Here is a 14320-nt window from a genome sequence, read left to right as displayed (position 1 = left end):
GAGATATTTATTGATTTTTTTGGTTGAAAATACTATCTAGTAACTTTTTCATTTTGTGAATAGAATCTATACAAAATTTAGCGTCTTACGTTGGTTTCGTGTTGTAATTCCTATAGAAATCGCTTCTTTCTCCTTAATGCCGATGCGTACTATTATTTACAGCTAATATCGTCAAAAATATCTGAGATTTTCAGTTTAATAGCTCCGTTCTCTAAAAGACTGAAACTAAAATGAGGCTGAAACTAATACATGTTCTCATTAAGCTTTTCATTACGGCAGTAACAGGAGACAGCATGCAGTATGGTTAATGATATTATTGTGTACCAGAATTTAATGAAACAAAATATTTATTTGAAATGGAAAATGTATATAAGACAGGCAATGTATGAAGTGGAGGCAATTTGAATACTCTTTAGGATACATAAACCAACGGAAAAATTTAGAGTGTCTTGACTTCTATATTACAAATGGCCGGCTATGACTTTTAAAACTAGAAAGATGTACAAAGAATATGTAAGAATGTTGACATGACGGAAAAATCATATAAATACTGTAAGATTCTCTTCTGGGTATTGGAAGTACTATTTTGAGGCCGAGACTCTGTGAGTTAGTTTATTCATCGTCGATAATTTCTACACCGTCATTCTGTCAGTCAGAGGCTCTGCTCGTCATCATTACCAAAAAGTAAGTAATCATGTATTGTCTATCCTTGTCTTAAAAGCCATACCAGTCGTTGAAATGCTCTGTAATTGTTCAATTATATTTCTTATTTTGTGAACATCAGATTATTAAATTTTTGTTCTAAATTATCTCTGTGCTGTTGCATTCTATCTCTGAAATTTAAATTATATGTTTGTAGTCAAGTCTGAGCTACGTTTTCTACGCCCCCAGACGTGCATTGATTTATATTACTTCTTGGAGGAACTTGGTGGATGTCAAGGCCATTCAGTAATTTCATGTGTGGGGTTCGCAATCCAGACAAAAAGTCTCGGTTTGAAATTTTTCAGGGAGGTTTCTAACTACCTTTTGCGTCCATAAAACGGTCACGTTTAAGGTAGATTGCGAACCTATTTGAGGTTTTAGCAATACGAGTGTCATTACGAAAGTTTTGAGATGTGAAATAACTTACATATTTAAAATCAATTTAACACTTACATTGTCTCAAAGTATTCACCATTACACTGTACACACTTTTGCATACTCGAAATCCACTTTTGGAAGCAGTGTTGCTAGTCTTTTTCTTCAAGTGTTGAAAGTTCATTCCCGTAAGCCACTACAGCTTCTTCAGGGCTGCAAAATCTCTTCCCATGCATGCGATCTTTGATTCTGGGAACAGAAAAAAATCACACGGGGCCAAGTCAGGGTTATACGGCTGATTAATCCTAAGTCTTACCTCCGTTGATTCTAAAAACTGAATTGTAATGTTGGCCGTGTGTGCGGACGCGTTGTCATGATGAATCAGAATCCCACGCAATCCAGTTCTTGGACGCCGTTCCCGAAACTTCTGGAACACTTTTGTTAGGCAAACAGTGGTGTACCACTGAACATTAACAGTCCTTTGTTCTTCAAATGGAACAGTTGCAACATGGTCAGATATGGAGAAGAAAGTTGCGACCATCTTCTTCCTCACACTTCGCGGTCGCTTCACTTTCGTGGGTGGATTTTCGTCTGGAAAGATCCAAACTATAGACTGGCGTTTATTTTCAGGGTCAAATTGATAGATCCAAGTCTCATCACCAGTAACAATGTCAGAGACGCGTCGAAAATTGCCTCCATCAAATCTTGCAAGCATTTCTTCACACCATTCCACACGCATGCGTTTCTGCTGTTCAGTCAAAGTGTGAGGCACCCAACGAGGTGAAACCTTCCTGAGGCGAAGATGATCATGAAGATTTTTTGTTACTGTTGGCGATCCAATGTTCACTGTACATTCAATGTCCTTGAAAGTTGTTCGAGGATTTTCTCGAATCATTTGTTCCACAGCGGCAATCTTTAAGGGATGTCCGGCCTCTTCTGAATTCACCAAATCACCGAAAAATTGTAGCACGGAAAGGAGCTAGCCCCTAAATGCCCTCTGCAAACGGTCAAGGCTTTGTGTCTGGTTAAAACCACGTTTGAAATCGTAAAGGATCATTGCCCGAAAATGTTCCCTTTCGATCTCCATTCTAGACAGCCGAATACTGCTCACATCAACAAACAAGTGAAGGGATACGGTCACGCCGATAAGCGAGGTGAATTGAAACTTGCTTCGCTTCTTCGCTCTGGATACCACTACCGAACGCAATTGTTGGAATTCAAGTACTGTGCCACAACAATGCGTATCTCAAAGCTTTTGTAGTAACCCTCGTATATAGCCCAGTACACAATATGGTTAATGATATATATATATATATATATATAGCACAGTACATTTTATAGTTAACGAGATATAGGCCAGTATATAGTATAGTTAATGAGATATAGCCTGATATATAGTACGGTTAATGAGATAGACAGCTCAAAATTATGAATAACTTTTAAAAACCTTATTTTTCAGTTTACCTATAAAATTGTTCAAATATAAAACATGTATCAATCCAATAGATAACAAAAAGCTAAACTAAATTAGATACTTGAGGATAAAATTTCACGCAATGTTTCTCAGAAAATTAAAAACATTTTTATGGCTCTAAAAAGCATGTTATTCGTTGCCAATAATAATTGTTAAGTAATTCTTCGTATGTTGCAACAGTTATTAATATATTGAACATGTAAAAATATATAATACCATATTTAGTAGCGGATTATATCTATTGTTATGTACGTTTTCTTAAGAGTAACACACAGTCTTAACAGTGATACACTTATTTCTAACAGTGATTTACATACACTTAACAATGATACGCATGCTCCTAACAAGTGAGAGTGACGCAATACTACGTGTTTTATAAGAATAAAGGTTTCTTTGTGGCTATAGCCCCTTGCTTTAATGCAACCCTCATCAGACCTTTGTATTGTTGGTTGCATAAGAACAAGCATATTTTACACGGAAAGATATCCTTCCTCTGACTTTTGATAAAAAAGCTCAAGTTTATTTAACAGGACCTGGTCCTGGATCCATCTCTCTTGGAAACGATATAATGCGATGTGGAGCAGTCTATACTGTGAGGGTTAATTTGTATGATAGTCTTCTCATAAACTGCAGAAATTGTGCTTCAAGCAGTTCGTAGTTCCCATCACTCGATAACTGTGATGCTTAAGGAAGCAACACAAACTGAAGATATAACGATAGAGCAATTTTAATGTTTTAACACACCTTTACAAATAAAGGACGTCATTCAAATAAGTTAAAGGATCCCACCAAATAAGGCTTATTGCATGTTTCAGCGAACTCGATAGAAACGGGGGAAATCTCTGATACGTTGCTGAACTACTAGTATACTAGTGTCATTACTCGGACGATGGAGAAACCTTCCATTCAGTATACATCAGTCATGTTCTGCACAATAGTTGATTTCACTAGTAACTCACCACATTCCATAATGTGCCATACAACATTCCACAATGTGCCATACAACATTATTTGATAGATTGCTTGAATTGTAACTTCTGTTAATTCATCAAAATATGTTGTAAAATTCAAAAACACATAGTTTAAAGTTTGCAGTTCTAGTTTTATGTAATGGTCGCTCACTGTCTCCCAAATCACCTTACACCTCATACATTGTTACTTTCAAATAGAGAAAAAACGAACTTAAATTTAAAAATGAAATATTTCAGTTTATTGTCCCAAGTTTATGCTTTAGGCTAAAGGAGACGGCTGTTGAAAGGGACGCTGAACTTTCATCAGTCGCCCTTAATGATGATGGAAGAATTTGTAGAATGAAAATGTGGGACGAAACGGTAGTACTCCGAGAAAACCCAGGGCATGATGTTGTCCATCAACCACTTACTTGACCGGGGATCAAACTAGGGACCCCAGGAACCAGAAGCAAGCACTCTACCACTCACAAGTAAACCTTACGTTTGGGTGAATCGAGTTGCTGACTGACACACATATGAGAAAGTAGTACTAAATGTGGTCAGTATTTCAGTGAAGTTGTAGGTGCGAAGCTCCAGGGGTTTAGGAGATACAGCTACCAGAACATCACATGGAAGTACAGAATAGTCTTCATACAGTTGGAGGTAAAAGCTCTGTAAGACCTCTTGTAACGACAAAAGATGAATAACACATATATGGGTACATATTAGGACTAGCGGGAAGTCATATAGTAAGGGTATACCTGACGGTGACCATCTTGAAATCCGCCATTTTGAATTAAGGTTAAGTTTTTAAAATAGGAATGGGGTCATGCCATACATGATTTAAGGCGCAAATTTAATCAGAAGAACAATGGTGACGTTAATTTTGATTTACGCGCAATTGGTAGAACGTTACACGGGAAATTTAATATTGTTGCAACATATGTATTAGTCCTTTACCCCACCTTGTAAATTTTGTTTTAATGATAATAATTAAATAAAAAGCATGTGGATAAATATTAGTTCTATGGCAAGAGTTGCCTTGATGGCGGCCATGTTCAAATCCCCCATTTTGAATCAGACAAAAGTTTTTAAAAAAACGAATAACAATGACACTTTATTAAGAGCAAATTTTACCATAACTCCAACGATATAACCATTTTTGCTTTATCATTAACCAGCACAAAATAAAATGGATCGCTCCTTACGACTACTGTTTTGACGGAATTGTTAACGACAAATGTGTCAAGTGTAACTCGATTACCTTTGTCAGGTGTGCTCACTTGTCAGGTGTGTCATTTGTGCAAGTCATGCACTCTTTTCTGAACTACATTTCGATTGTACTAATTGAGGACTTTTCTGGAAGAAAGACCCAATTTCAATTATGACTCAATTCCACTTTGGTCATTTTTCCTTAAATTAGCAACCTGTTTATGCGATAACAAATGCTGGTTAATGATAAAGCAAAAATGGTTATACCGTTGGAGTTATGGTAAAATTTGCTCTTAATAAGGTGTCAATGTTATGCGTTTTGATTAAAACTTTTGTCCGATTCAAAATGGCGGATTTGAACATGGCCGCCATCAATGCAACTCTTACCATAGAACTAATATTTATCCACTTGCTTTTTATTTAATTATTATCATTAACACAAAATATACAAGGTAGGGTAAAAGACTAAAACATATGCTGCAACAATATTTAATTTCCCTGTAGCCGTTTACCAATTGCGCGTAAATCATAATTAACGTCACCATTGTTCTTCTGATTAAATTTGCGCCTTAAATCATGTATGGCATGACCCTATTCCTATTTTAAAAACTTAACCTTAATTCAAAATGGCGGATTTCAAGATGGTCGCCGTCAGGTGTACCCTTACTATATGACTTCCTGCTAGTCCTAATATGTACCCATATATTTGTTATTCACCTTTTGTCGTTACAAGAGGTCTTACAGAGCTTTTACCTCCAACTGTATGAAGACTATTCTGTACTTCCATGTGATGTTCTGGTAGCTGTATCTCCTAAACCCCTGGAGCTTCGCACCTACAACTTCACTGAAATACTGACCACATTCAGTACTACTTTCTCATATGTGTGTCAGTCAGCAACTCGATTCACCCAAACGTAAGGTTTACTTGTTAGTCACCGTGTCCCTAGACATAAATTTATGTATGTAATCGATGTGTTTTAAAATAAAAATAAATTACTCATTTTTAATTTTACTTTATTAAAGCTTGAACTGATTGTACTGTAGTTGAAGATTATGTTAATTATTATATACGTAGGAGGACAATTGTGAAAAGTGCACTTTTCTCTGAAGAATGTTCGCTTTAGAGAATAACTGCCGGACCAAATGTACTGCGCGGTAAAGAACTTACGTCCTTCCAACATGTAACCTCATAAATACTTAAATCTAGTATTCAGGATTCTCCAAGATCATAAAGAACAAGATATAGACACGTCATAAGATTGCTTAATTTTGTAAACATCTTGTATTAAAGGGACCGCGGTGGCTCAGTGGTAGAGCGTTTACCTCTGGTGTTTGGGGTCCCGGGTTCGATCCCAGACCCCGCCAAGTGAACTTTGTGGTGGACAAACACCGTGTGCGTGGGTTTTCTCTGGGTTCTCCCGTTTCCTCCTACTTTCTTCATTCCACCATTTCATTCATTACTCATTTTCATCGTCTCCTTTAGCCTAACCGGCATAACCGTGGGACGTAAAACTTAAAGATTTCATTTCATTTTTTCTTGTATTAAAATTGCAAGCAAGAAGAAATTATTATATCACTATTATTTCATGAGTTTACTAATGATTGATTTACATCCGTATGGTGCCAATTTCTCAATAAAAGTTAAATAAGGCAGCAGCATTGAAATTGAAAGTTACAAAATTAAATTTTCCAATTACAAGTTGTAATGATTGTTTAAATTATTACATAACCATTTGAAGGGTTTGCTAAACTAATAAGAAGCTAATTTTGAGTCACGTTTTGGTAATTTCTGCAAATCAAACTTATATAAATTCTTTACCTACTAAATGCAAGAATTTGGTCTACAAGACCTAAAATTACTTCTTGTTCTTTTTAATGTGCATATTAACTGAGAAATATATTAGTTTCACCCAAGACATTTGTCTAACAAGATTACAACAAAAATAGTGAGGCTCCGATTATTCGGACTAATGCGTTCTGGACGAATGAGAATGCGCAGAGCTCTGCATAATTGAGACCATAATCAAAATAGGTTTTGTTACGAAACAAGTTCTTTGCTTTCGTTTTAGTAGACCTAATGTAGGATCTATGGAAATAAGATCATATTTACTACAAATCATTTTTAAAATATACAGTATAGCAGGACATACGTTTAGAGGTGTTAATTAAACATATTCAAACAAATTGAATTATTTTTCCGTGAAATTTCAATTTTAACTTAATTTTAACCTTCTTTTAAAATAGGAGATAGTATTTTGCGGATCATATTTTACCGAAGATCACATTTTCAGTTGAAATTTCAGTAAGTTACTTTTTTTTCTTTCTTTGGAGATGTAATTTTTAGACTTCCAAACTATGCTATGCATAAATGTTGGATGTCTTACCAAACGCCTTATGTTCGTACGTCCGTTTGTCTGTCTGTTGACAAGTATGAGAGCAAAAAGAGTAAACCATATTGAGAAGGCAGGTTTTCTGTAATCGATTTAACATCCCAAGAGTAGCTTCCCTGTTAACCCTCCATTGAAACAGAACGTAGTAGAAATAAACCATTTTCGGTTTCAACCTTGATCACCATAGATCAAAAAATGTAAACTAATAGATAGAAACAAACGTTTTCTTGGAAGATATTCAGTGTCTCAAGAAAACATAACATTATCTCCCGTAACACTACAAAAACCGGTAGTGGTTGAAATTTACTAGTACGGTACTTTTGGTTTCAGTATTGATTCACGTAGATCAAAAAGATATATGTGAAATTACTTTTTGTAATCGATTTAGCTTCCCAAGAATAGATTCCATCTCTTTCTTTAACTCTATTCAAACCGAAAGTGGTGGAAACCAACTGTTTCCGGTTTCAACGTTAATAGTCATAAAAGAAAAATGCTAATTGTAGAAATAGCAGTTTTATGGAATCAATTCTGAGTCACAAGAAAATAAATCATGACCACCAATAATACTCTACCAAACCGGGAATTGATTAAAATAGACTAGTAATTTCGGGTTCATTATTGACTTATATAAAGAGAAAATGGTAAAATGCATCGACAAGCGGCTTTGCTTTTCTATCGACTCAATGTCCCAAGAATACTTTCCATGTTCTCCTTTCAGACACCCGCTTGATGTAGTATCTAGCCGGTTTACGTGGTCCTGGGTTCGATTCCCGGTGGGAATACAGTTGAACGAAAAAAGTGGTTCGTATTGCACTATAATCAGTAGGTCTACGTTTCCCTTAGCCGCCCAGGCATAACCCAAGAGACCTTAAACCCAACCCAAACCAAATCAAACCAGAACCATGTTCTCCTTTTACCCTGTATTCAAACCAAAACTTGTAGAAATCAACCAGTTTCAATATTGCTAATCATAGAACAAAAATAGTAATAAATAATAATAAGCAAGTTTTTGAAATTGATTCAGCGTCTTAAGAGAAGATTCAATCGTCTTCTCTATCTCCCTATTAACACCGGAAGTAATAGAAATTGTCTACCTAACAGGTTTCATCTCACACTATCCCTCTATTGGGGCCAGAGGTTATAGATCTGTTTCAATTTTGAATTCATATAGTTTAAAGGTCTAGCGTAGTTTCACAACTGCGAAACGAAACTCATTTGTTTAGTTGCCGATATCCGTCCGGATTTGTGGCGACCCAGATGATTGAAGTTCGAATAATAATAAAGTACTTTAAAAATATCATCGTCTTCTCATCAATAAATCACGTCGAATGAGTTACTTTGAAGAAATGTTGCAAACAATTAGTGTAGTTATAAAGTATTCTGCAATGCTCACTTTATATTTTCTGCTATTTAAATACATTGGTAAATCATTATTGAAATTAAGCTTCTAAATAATTGTTCGTTACTACATTTTCTTTATGCACATTGAGAAACCATTTTTCTATATGGTATTAGCGTTGTTATTTCTATTAAAATAATTATCAAACACGAAAGAATAGTTCTTGATAATTTGTTACGTGATTAGATAAAGCTATATAAATAGCTTTAAGCCATCTTCCCTTCACAATATGCATGAGGAATTAAAAGTATATTTCATAGTAGATACTAGACAGGACAGGATGGATGGAGATCCTTTTTTCTAATCTTGCGTGCATAAAGTGCTCTCATCCAGCTAATGTGCGTGACAGTACACTACAACGATAAAATCACAAAGAATAGGAATAAAAAAATATTCATATAGTACTACAAACACGTTTCGTTCGTACGCTTGTCAATGATAACAGTGTTTATTTATTTTCGTTTTTCATGCCAAAGGTTCTAATTCCAATTGTTCAAGAAGCAAAATCAAATGCGAACTAAGCAAAAGTAGTTAGGTTTTTTAGGATACAAATATTTCACGGTATTAGCGGTAAAGAGATGGGATTCATGCAAACATTTCAAGGATTAAGCGTTGAGGAATCGATGACAAAAAATTACGACGATGCGATGAATTTATCCAAGTTTGAAAATAGTTATACCCTAAGTGAATTTTCTTAAGAGAAAATTCCATTTTATTATGAAACAGCATGAACTTTCTCTGTGCATCTACTACCAAAACTTCGTACTCTACATTACTCTTTTTATTTATTTATTTCGGAAAAACAACAGGCAAATGCCTAATTACAGTTTTCCCTTATTGTGAAGTGTATTTAATACACTTTAAAATACACATATAATAACATACTAATATGACCTCAATTCTATCGTAATACACACTAAAATACACATATAATAAAATAATAATATGAAAGCAAAATATACGTTAAAATACAAATAGCACGATATACAGAATACAACAAATTTATGTAAAATGAAAATTTTGTTTGCAACTAAAAATATCTATATCTGGGTGTTCTTGTGACATCTTATTTTACAATATACACATTTTTCTGACAGGCGATACATCTAATGCATTAGTCATTTGCACTGAGAGATGGAATATGTCATTATGGGGTCTCGTTGCTCTATGTGGGACGCGAATTTTTATTTCTGATAACAAATATTCTGAATCTATTGCACCATGAATTATTTTTTGTAAGAAAGATAATATGAAATGACTTCTTCTGCTTTCAAGAGATTGTAATGAATATTTGTTTCGAAGACCTTCGTAGTTCTCAAATTTTGGATATATACCTGTTTCTTTATATGTCAAAAAGCGCACAAATTTATTTTGAATGTTTTCGATTTTATTTATATATTTCTTAATATTAGAACCCCATATTATCGCTGCATACTCCACCTTAGACCGTACATAGGCAGTGTATAATGTTTTGAGAGCATTAGTATTAGAAAAATCACCTCCTAATCTCATCACAAAGCCAAGATTCCTAAAGGCCTCACCAATTACTCTGTTGACATGAATATCGAATGATAGGTTTGACTGCAGAGTGACTCCAAGATCAGTAACATTATCCACTCTCTCAATTGGCATTTGATTAATAGTATACATATTGCGTACATAGTTTATTTTCCTGGTGTATGATACTACTTTACATTTTCTAATATTTAGTAGCAACTTGTTTGATTCACACCATTGGGAAATAGCATTAATGTCATTTTGCAAAGAAATTGCGTCCAATTCCGTGGAGATACTGCGATAGATTTTTAGATCGTCAGCAAACAAAAGTTTGTGGGAAGATGTTATTACAGATGGTAAATCGTTAACAAATAGTATAAATAACAGAGGTCCTAAGTTCGATCCCTGAGGCACACCAAAGTCTACGACATATTCCTTAGTTAAAATATTCTTGTATCGAACGCGATGTTTCCATTGGTAAAGATAGGATGCTATAAGTTGTTGAAGATTTTGTGAAAAATTGAAAGTCACAAGTTTGCTTAGAAGTATATCGTGATTAATTACGTCGAACGCCTTGGAGAAATCTGTATAAATTACATCTACTTGTTCCTTTTTATCAACTTGATTAGCTATAAAATGTGTAAGTTCTGAGAGATTAGTTACGGTTGACCTCTTTGGCATGAAACCATGTTGAAAGGGAGATATTACTGACCGTACATGTGAGTAAATTTTGTCGTATATAATAATTTCAAATATCTTAGATGAGGCAGATAGTAGGGTTACCGGTCGATAATTTTTTATTTGGTCTGTAGGACAGCCTGTTTTGGGAATGGGGCAGACGTCACCAATCTTCCATTTCGTAGGAAATGTAGAAGAAGCTATTGACTTATTAAAAATAACTTGTAGGGGATGTTTCAGTATTTCTGAGCAGCCTTTAATGATATATGGTGGTATTTTGTCCGGTCCACAAGATGACCGTGGTTTAAGTTTTTTAATAGCATTCTCCACATCTTCGATTTCTATAAAGTTAATGTTTAATTTGTCCAGGATTTCCTAATTATTGTGTTGCTCCGCAGGAATAAGATTGTAGCTCGATTTATTGTGTGTCACTTGAAAATTTGCCATAAACGCGTTTGCAATATCAGCATCGTCACTCAAAGTTTGATTATCATAATGAAAGATATTACTTCCCGAATTACTCTTTTTATTCTTAACATACGTCCAGAAAGTCTTAGGATTATTTATAATATTGGCCTCACAGTTGTTTAAATATATATTGTATGCATTAGAAATTTCTTTTTTAGAAAGAGCTCTCAATTCTTTAAATTTATTGTAGTGATAAAGTGCGTCCCGAGAACCCTGCTTCCATTTCTTATGGTGATATGATTTGCTTTTAATTAATCTAATTATGTCACTTGAAAACCAAGTAGGATAATTGAATTTAGCTCTTTTTCTCGGGATGCATCGGTCAAAAATAGAATACAGTGTATTGTAGAAAAAATCCACAGAGCCATCTACAGTCAACTATCTGTGATAGGTTCCCAATTTATTAGTGATATTTCGTGGTACAGTTTATCAAAGTCAGATTTAAAAAAAATTATAGTCTCTTACTTCGCTTTTGTTTTTACACTTAGCATTTCTAGAGTTAATCCACCGACAAGCTTTAGATTTACCCTAGTGACGACGCTAGAGAGGGCGGGCGCTCCACGCTGGCATCGTCCACCCCCTTTAGGTCCCTTAAGTTATACTGTATTATAAATCAAGTAACATAAAACTACCATTTTCAACATACAAAATATCAACAACCTGCCCCCCCCCCCAACGTCTGACCTCTGCTTGTCCCCCAAAGAATTAAAGCTGGCGTCGTCACTGCTTACCCTTATTGTTTAGAACAGTGCTTTCGAACCTTTCCTTTATTGTGTCACCCTATTAATACACACAACTTTACACGATAACACAAATTAACTTTTCCCTACATATCGAACATTGCAGTATAGGATATCCTTCATCACTAGAGCCCGTTAAAACCATTTTTTGGTATTCCTTATTTTCCAGAGTCATTTTTGCGTTCCTAAAGCATTAAGAACAGAAACATCTATTACCAGTGTTGAACATTACACCCACAAAATTTCAGAAATTAATATCCCGATCATGCAGTTAATGCACTGACGTACAGAACGAAAATTAATATTTAAAATCCTGAATTTATAACAAAAAATTGCAACATCCTTGATGCTATTATCGCTCGGCATCCAAGTTGGAAAACTCTGTTTTATGGACTTCAGGGCAAGCAATTGGCCTCCCCTTGGTTTGAGATATGAATCTATTTTGATCAGTATTATAATAATAGCACACTACTAAAAGATGTGGAACTCTTACTTATGTAGGAGGTCTTCTCTTTCCAAGCAAAGCTTGAAGTAACAGTGTTGTTTCGAGATGAAGTCAGAAGAAGAAGAAGAAGAAAATAATTCATCACGTCTGGAAATGCAAGTCAATACCTATATTTTTTAGGAATTTTCAAATTTTTCTAGTTATATTTTCATCTTCGTTTTATTTTATTTTATTTTTTTCAATTTTGATACTTAAGTTTTACGTCCCACGGATATGCCGGTTAGGCTAAAAGAGACGGTGATGATGAGAAATGAATGAAATGGTGGAATGAAGAAAGTGGGAGGAAACGGAAGAACCCCGAAAAAACCCACGCACACGGTGTTTGTGCACCACAAAATTTACTTGATACGAGCTGGTATAACCAAGGACCTCATGTACCAGAGGTGAACAATCTATCACTGAACCACCCCGGTTTCCAAAAACTATAATTAGAACAAACGAATGATATCGTAAATACCCTGTCAACAAACTACTGTTTAATTACATGATCTCATAGCACGTCTAAAAGTGTCTAAATATCAAAATGTGTGTTCATTGAACATTAATATTGGTTGTTGTTGAAACAGATATAAAAGAATAGATACTGCATTATGTTGCATATTAAGTTCTACGGAGAGAAAAAGAGAAAGAGAAAATGAATAACACGTTGCTGTAATGATATCCATAATTCCTTAACATTGGATATATTACCAGTGCGGAAACAATTCTCTTGCTATTAGTGCGACGTCTTTCAGGAATATGCTAAAGGTAATTTTGATAACAAAGTGATCACAAGTTGGATATGACCAATTTTTGACGTACAACATATATCGCAATATCAGCGATGATATGCAGCCTTCTTCCGCGATTTAAAAAAAAAAAAAACTCCATAGCTTTTGTAAAACTACACCATAGCTTTTGTAAAACTTACTCGTTTTTTTTGTCAGAATATGATTCATATACGTTCATGAGACTTTCTCAAATCCCTGTCGACTGGGGTTGCAATCAATCAATAATAAAAGATTGGTAAATTTCCAAAAAAATAAAATAAAAATAAAACACTTAAGTTTTACGTCCCACACTTATGCCGGCTAGGCTAAAGGAGACGGTGATAATGAGAATTGAATGAAATGGTGGAATGAAGAAAGTGGGAGGAAACGGAAGACCCCAAGGAAACCCATATACACGGTGTTTATCTACCACAAAGTTCACTTGGCGCAAACTGGGATCGAACCAGTGAACTCATGCACCAGAGGTGAACGCTCTACCATGATAAATTAGCAATCTCACACTCTAAGTAATATATTCCGAGAAAAATCCCTGACTTGTGTGAAATGTACTGAAATTGGTAAACGCTAAGGCGATAAAATCTCGACTTTTTTTTTTAAGGAAATCTTTGGTTCGCGTCTGCAATGCACAGCAACCATAATTATTTAAGAAGTTTGGTGTACCAAAAACTGTCTTACGTATTTATTCTGTCTATCCGTGTGTCCGGTTGAGAGACACAAAACCTCAAGAATTACTTGATGAATCACCATCAATTTCGGCCATAGTATAGATGGTCAAAAGCTGGGAATTGTGATCGTTGATAAATGTGATCCATCCCAGTTGATCCCAAGATATGCACAATCAAAAATCGGTTGCCCATCTATTTTTATGAAAGTAATCATCAATATTATCCTTGCGTAATATAATACCCGCAACCCACAGTGCTGTTGAGATAGGTGGGTTAGTATAATTGTCAGGATGCAAAAAATACTAAACTGTTCATAAAATAAAACGCTAAAATGAAACTGAATAGTTTTCAACTTGACAAATCTAGATTTAAATATTTTTTTTTATATTTTCAACTATCTATTCATCATGTTACTATGTTTTATCGGGGAATGGAGGATGAGAAGAATGCAAAAATCAAACATCTATTTTCACGTTGTGTACATTGAGATAAACC

At 34.9% G+C, this 14320-nt stretch overlaps 1 protein-coding gene across 1 annotated transcript in view; it reads left to right on the top strand.

The window, feature by feature from the left end:
* rsh (Rap GTPase activating protein radish) overlaps positions 1-14320 on the top strand; it is a 1018586-nt gene that overhangs the window by 325933 nt on the left and 678333 nt on the right. The gene's annotated exons all lie outside the window — the stretch shown is intronic.

This window comes from Thermobia domestica, chromosome 9 (assembly GCF_964235325.1).
Source record: "Thermobia domestica chromosome 9, izTheDome1.hap1.1, whole genome shotgun sequence".
NCBI classification, from domain to species: Eukaryota; Metazoa; Arthropoda; class Insecta; order Zygentoma; family Lepismatidae; genus Thermobia; species Thermobia domestica.
The sequence above is the reverse complement of the archived record's forward strand: the minus strand, read 5'-3'. Positions and strand labels throughout refer to the sequence as shown.